Raw genomic sequence first — 6,799 nt, forward strand, 5'->3', positions numbered from 1 at the left:
CTCTCCCTTTCTCTCTGTAAAAAATCAATAAAAATATATTTTTAAAAAAAAAGAAAAGAAAAGAAAATGTGAGAGGAGTTTGCAATGCCAGGAAAAGGTGGGCCCAAACTGAGGTCTGGCAGGGTGTGGGGGAGAGGGTGGTGAGTCCCACCGGAGCGGCAAGCTGCCCTTTACCCAGGGCCATAGGGAGAAGGTAGGTGGCCCCTCTGGGACAGTGTGGAGGGCAGAGCTCTGGTCTGGGGCTGAGGGCTCAGACTCCATGTCCTTAGTCCACCCAGAGCTGCACTGTCGGCCCCGGCCCTGGCCATTGGTTTCCTGGCTGCCGGTGAGAGGGACAAAGGCACAAAGCCACTTGGCCAGGCAGGTCCTGAGCCAACAACCAGCCTCCTCAGCAAAGCCCGGCAAGGCTGAAGGAGGGGCTGCTCCGGGACCCCCCAGCCCTGCCACATCCTTGACCCCCCAGCCCCTCCACCTGCTGAGCTCCTGCCCGCCTTGGCCTGGTGGCCCCACGCATCCAGGGTCTGCCAGGAGGGACAGCTTGTTTCCCGTTTGGTTGCTGTATGAGTGTGTGTGGCCAGTGAGTGGCTGAGAGCCGTGCCCAGACCCAGGGGAGGGGCTGATTCGGGAGTAATCACTTGACCTCTGGCCTGGCCCATGACCTGGTCCTACAGCCAGGGCCCTGTGGAGGGGACATCTCTCTGACCTGGCCTGTCCCCACAGGGAGGAAGGAAGACAAGTACCGCTCCTGGCCCGAGTCAGAAACCCACCCACAGAGACACACACACTGACCCACAGACATGAGAACAGCCAGACACACAGCCAGACCCACATGCCACATGCACAGAAATGTACATACATAGACACACCTATAGGCAGACAGACACACATATTCATAAACAGAGACACACACACAGCTGGCCCTGCTCCTGGGGTCGCCCCAGGCCCCCTGCTTTCTCCCTCAAGACCTCAGGGATGTCTTCATTAGTTGGATCCCACGCCCCTGACACTGAGACAGTGGCTCATTCTTTATTTTCCTGACAGGCACAGGCTCTCCGAGGAGCTGCCCTGAATCCCCAGGGTCTGGGGGAGTAACAGAGGCGAGTTGGGACCAGGCTCTGCCTCCTGCAGGAAGCAGCTCTCTGAGCGGGGCCCTCCTTCCAGCCCCTAGGCTCCCCTAAAGGCTGCCTCTAGGAGAGTAGCCCAGGGTGACATGTGGGGTCAGGTGCTGCTCCTTTGCCCAGGGGATGGGACTGGGCACACGCCACAGGCACATTCACATGCAGGAGCATATGCGCGGTCTGGGCCCCAGCACAGAACAGCACGGGCAGGACTGCAGCGACCTGGAGTAGTCCTGAAGGTTCCGAGAGGCGAGGTGGGAAGGGGTCAGGTGGGCTGATCCTGACGGGCGAGGCTGGGGGGTTACCAGTGCTTGGGCTGGGAAGAGGCGTGCAGGCTGGGCTGGGCTGGGGCCCTGACCAGGTCAGGGTGGGGTCTGCACAGTGGATCAGGTCACCAGGCCCAGTTCACCTCATCAGCATTGTGATCAGGGCCACCCAACCTGGTCACCGCAGGAGAGGCCCAGTGCAGGACAGGAACCCCGGAGGGAGGGCGAGGCTGTGGATGGTCAGGCTGCTCCAACTCGCTGTGATGGTGGCACTGTGGGCAGAGGGCTCAGAGCAGGGATGCACTCCGGTGGGGGCAGGACCTCCAAGGGCAGGCAGCTGGCAGCCAGCAATGGGCCAGGAGCTGGCCAAGAGTCCAGACAAAAGAATGGCTTGGCCACCACCCCAACCAAGGCTGAGGGCAGGGAGCTTTGGGCCTCCCCTGGGGGATCCCCTATAGAGCTCTCAGTGCCCAGGCCCAGTGCCCAGGCTCCTCAGCACTGCCAACAAAGATACTGTTGGGGGAAGGGCAGACAGAGGCCCCTCACAGGACCCCCAGGGCAGCTGCTGGGGAGAACTATGGCTCCACCTGCCTGACAGCCTCCTCTCCAGCCACAGGGGTGGTTCAAATGACACTGACCCAAGGACCTAAGACCCACACTGCTTCGCGCTCAAGTCAGCCACCAGGATTGTGTGAGCAGGGCTCACTCTGGGTGCTGCTGGCAGCTCCCCTTCTTCCTGGCGAGTGAAGGGAAAGTTAGGAGAACTGCGGAGCTGCAGGGAGAGGGCTCAGGGAGAAAGTCCTGCTGGGAATGAGGTGAACACAGGGAAAGACGGGGGAAAGAAGCAGCTGTCTCCGCCCCTCGATGCAGCTGTGCCTGAAGCCCATTTCCTGGATGCTCCAGCCGTGGACAACACGAAACATTCACTTCCTGAAGCCTCTTTGAGTTGTAGCCAAACCACAGCAACTGAACCCCTGGCTCTCCTGTCCTCTCTCACCTTCCTGCCAACTGGGCCCTGGGCCCAATTCAGCCCTGACCCTCAAGGCAGGGAAATCAGACATGGCTTTTATTTCAAATCTGTGGCATCAGGAGCCATTCTGATCACACCCGAACTCTGAGCTCATCAGGATGCACCCATATCTGGCTCAGAATGTCACTAGGGAAAAAAAGACAAGGAACAAAAAAAGAAAAATCTGCATTTCCTTATTTAAATGAGCTGCCGCGGAAGGAGAAAGCAAACATTGGTTCCTTCAGAGGGTCACAGCGCTGACCCTGGAAACATGCCTGGGCCACACTGGCAAGACAATTGCCCGGCAGCTGGCCTCGGCCTCCCGGCTCCTCTCATTATTTCTCCTTTTGGGCCATGTCCCCACGCACAGGGCAGAACACTGCGGGGGCAGCTGTGGCCTGCAGTTGGTTGGAGGAGAAAGGTTTTTCTAGCACAGTGAGAGCGTGGAGGCACAGCCTGCTGCCCGTGACAGCGCCGGACACACAGGATGTGCAGAAGCACAGGACACATGGGACAGTGTTTTGCTGGCCTGACACTGGTCACCCCAACTTTGTGTCTCCAGTGCAGAGCTCCCCCGGCCCCAGACCCAGAAGGAACAGGGCAGGCCGCTGCCGGCCCAGGCTCTGGTTCCAGGCCCGGGACTGGACCCTGAGGGGCCTAACAACTTCCCCGCCAGAATGTCCAATTGGCATCAAGCGCGACACACTCCTATCAGCACTCCATCATCCCTCAGCCCGCTCCACCCACAGACTCCCCGGCTCATTCCTGTCAGCGCCATCCTCTGAGATGCCTGAGCCAAAACCCTGGAGTCAGCCTTGACCTCTGTCTCCCATACCTCTCATATGTCAGCTTCAGAAGACACCCATGTGCCCAGGTCAGAGTGCACCCCCTGGGGAGGGGACCGCTAACCCTGCAGAGCCCAGAGGGTGGAGGCACAATTTCCCCAGAGGGTCACTGGGAGGGGCCAGGGGCCCAGTCCCGCCTCCACCCCAGCCCCGGTGCTCAGCTGTCCTTGTTGGAGATGCGGTGCTGTGTACTCGTGTTAGACTGCACAGCAGGTGGTGCCCACCTGTGTCCTGTGAAGCAAGTGGCTCCAGGACGGTGTGTCAGGCAGTGAAACCAGTGCATCCTTGTCTGGGAAGTGGGCCCCAGACCGTGTGGGATTCCACACCTGGATGCTGGTGCAGCCTTGCGGGCAGGGGTCAAGCCCACACCTGAGCAGGTGTGTGAGGAAGGGCCCAATGTGGTCAACTCGCCACCAGGTGGCAGTTTCTCCTCCTGGAAAACATGCCACAGGGGGGTGCGGCCTGGTTATGTGGTGGGTGGGGTGGACATTCAGAGGTGGCAGTAGCCAGATCAACCTGGGGAGGTGAGAGTCCACACTCCTGGTCCCAGCAGGGCCTCCAGCGTGACCTCCTCATGCCAGTTCTGGGCGGCCTGTGCCAGGGGCCTGCTAAACCACCTCTTCCTGATGGAAGCTTCCCGGTGGGTGTTTGCATTGGATAGGAGGGCCTTCACGCTGGGGCCCACAATCACATGTCCACCCACATGGCTCCAGCCCCAAACCCCTTGTCTCCACCAGGCCCTTGTCCCTCCCGGCCCTGACCAGCCCTCCAGGACTTTGGGCACTGCCCCTGAACGCGTAGATATTCTCACTTGGGCCATTTTTCCGTCCACACAAGGTACAAGACCAGGAGCTTCAAGTCCCACCCACTGGGAAGATGTGTCCTTTGCCTCAGCAGCAGACCCCAAAGGCCAGACTGCCACCAGGGGCTGTCAGCTCACCTCACCCCACAGGGCAGGCTCTCTCTTGAAGGGGAGCCTTGTGCTGGTGCTCTCCGTCCCCGGCCTTGCTTCCTTCCTCCCAACCAGCAGCGAGAGCCTGCACATGCATTACTTAGGACTGCGTATGCTCTGTCACCAGGCAGCCGGGTGCCTGAGATTTAGCAGTAAGAGCTCTGGATGGAGGAATGGATGGGTCACTCAGTCAGCAGGTGTGCTTTCTCCTGTGTGAGAAGTTGCAGGCGCTGGTTTTGCTAGTTGGCTAGGGTTGGTGTGAATGGTGCATTTTCCCAATGGCCTCCTTGTTGGACTGGACATATTTCACCCAAAATGTTGACTGTTTCAACAATGGAGAACCAGAGCCCCAGGCTACTCCCTCTGTTTGGGGTCTGAGTGAGTGAAAAGTCAGGGCCTGTCCTCTATCCCAGCCCTCAGCCAGCCTTTCCCAGGGTTCCCCACCATCTGGGGCCTGGATACCCACTCCTTGGGCAAGATGCCCTGTGGACCTGTCCTATTCACCCTGAATTGCCTTGGCTGGGTTGGGCTGAACCTAGAGGACACTATGCCCCAAGGGTTGGTGCATTTGCTGGCCTCAGGAATTGCCTTGACCTCAGGAATTGGCCAGGAGTGTGGCCATTAAGAGAGGGGTGCCTGGCCTTGTGTGACCTTGGCCAGTGGTGTCCAGCTCTGTACAGGGCCCACTGATCCTACCAACCTCATAGGGTAAATAGGGGGCTAATAAGATCAGACATGTGAGTGCCCGGAGATGGTGCTCACCATGTGGGCTACGGCCATTCTCAAACCACTGGCCAGCCCTGGCCCTTCTTCTCCCGAAGCCCTCAATTTACAGAGGAAGACCACCCCTGAGTCTGACTGAGCCCATCCCCCACCCCGGCTGCTGTGGGGTGAGTCCACCAGGGAAATCTCCAGAATACTGGTAGCCACAAGGGTCACTGAGACTTTGAAGGAGCCATCACTACACAGACGCCCCCTTTATGGGCCCTCCATCCTGGATGGTAAGCAACACATACTCCTCCACTGAGACTGGGGAGGAGGCTCCCAGCCAGTGAGTGAGAGAGCCAGAGCCCCCTCTGAATCCCCATTCGACTCCATCTCCCAAGGCTGGGGCAGGGGCGGGGGCACGCAGCCTCGCTAGCCAGAGCCAGCCCCGGAAGGGTTGGGGGAGGAGCAGGACCTGGTGGAGTCCATTCCATGGGAGCATGGACAGTGAGCCCTGGCCCAGCACCAAAGGCACAGGAAGGCCTGTGATGAGAGTGATGGGGTCCAGCAGCCCTCACTGACCACTCCAGGAACCCTTCACCTTGCTTGTCTCACCACCAATTAAGGGCCTGATCCTGGCACAGAGCTGCCCACCAGTCACCTTGGGTGCAGTGAGGGAGCAGCTGGGGGAGCTGGTAAGAGGAGCAGACTATGCTGGTGGGTGGGAGAGGCATAGCCAGGTACTCAGCGAGGCTTCTGGGAGAGTGAGCTGGAGCCCCACACCGCCCAGCACAGGCTGCAAGAAGTCGTGGAATAGTGGGTCCTCCCGCCACCAGCTCTGAGGGCAGAGGGAGCCCAGCCCCCACTCCTCAAAGTTTCTGAAGTACCTCTGGGGGCTAGTGGGAGGGGTGGTCCCCGAAGGATCCAGAAACTACGCTAAGTATAGGAGTGCCGGCGCCGGGGGTCCAGTCTGCAGCCTCTGCCCGTCTCCCAGCCCCCACCCACACGCAGACACTGCGTTTCTGTCCTCCCTGAGGCCCACAGAAGTGTGGCTGCAGGAGAGTGGGGCCCCTGCTTCCTCCCCTCGGGCGCTGTTCCCCTCGCTGTCGCTGTCTGCGGCGTGTGTCTGTCTAACTGCCTTTGGAGGCCCCAGACTGATGCTGGGTGCCTTTCCCTGGTCTGTGGGTGTCTGTGTATCTGCGTGTGGGCGTGTCTGTCTGTGAGTGTCTCCAGCTGAATGTGTCCTTGACCCTGTCTATCTGAACATGCCTGGGGGGAGGGGCATTCCCTCCCTTGCCTCTCCTCCCCCAACCCCTTCTGCAGGCGCTAACCAAGTTGCAGCTACGGGTGCCTTGATTGTGCCAGCAAGTGCAGTGACCTCTTCTGTCCATGCAGCGCTGACCACCGCATGGTGCTGTCCGCCAGGGGGCCCATGGGCTCCAAGCTGCTGGACACTCCCCCCTCAACCTGGGGCCCCATCTGAGCGCCTGGTGGGCAAGCTCCCCTCCTGGCAGGGCCCACTGGCTCCCCATCTTTCCTTATGTAACTCCACATCTGTCTGAGCCTTGTAGGTCACCCTGCCCGCTACGCTGGGCCCTGTCCACGGTGAGACTGAGACCCAGAGTCCCACGCAGATTGGGGGGGAGGAGGGCTGACCCTGATGGGAGCACAAGCTCTCAGAGATCCCTCCCCTTTTTTTTTTCTTTAAGACGTTCCTTCCCTCAGACCCCCTGGCACCAAGGATGAATGAGGAGGGGTCGCGCGGGTGCAGGTGTTTCCCCTACCCCTACTCCAGGTCCCCACAGGCATCCCGGCTCCCGACGAGGGCCGGCCAGGGATCACGGGGCTGAGGGCAGGGGGCAGGCCGAGCGGCCCAGAGCCTGGCTCCAGAGCGCACTGGCCGG

The sequence above is a fragment of the Myotis brandtii genome, unplaced genomic scaffold, assembly GCF_000412655.1.
Source record: "Myotis brandtii unplaced genomic scaffold, ASM41265v1 scaffold915, whole genome shotgun sequence".
NCBI classification, from domain to species: domain Eukaryota; kingdom Metazoa; phylum Chordata; class Mammalia; order Chiroptera; family Vespertilionidae; genus Myotis; species Myotis brandtii.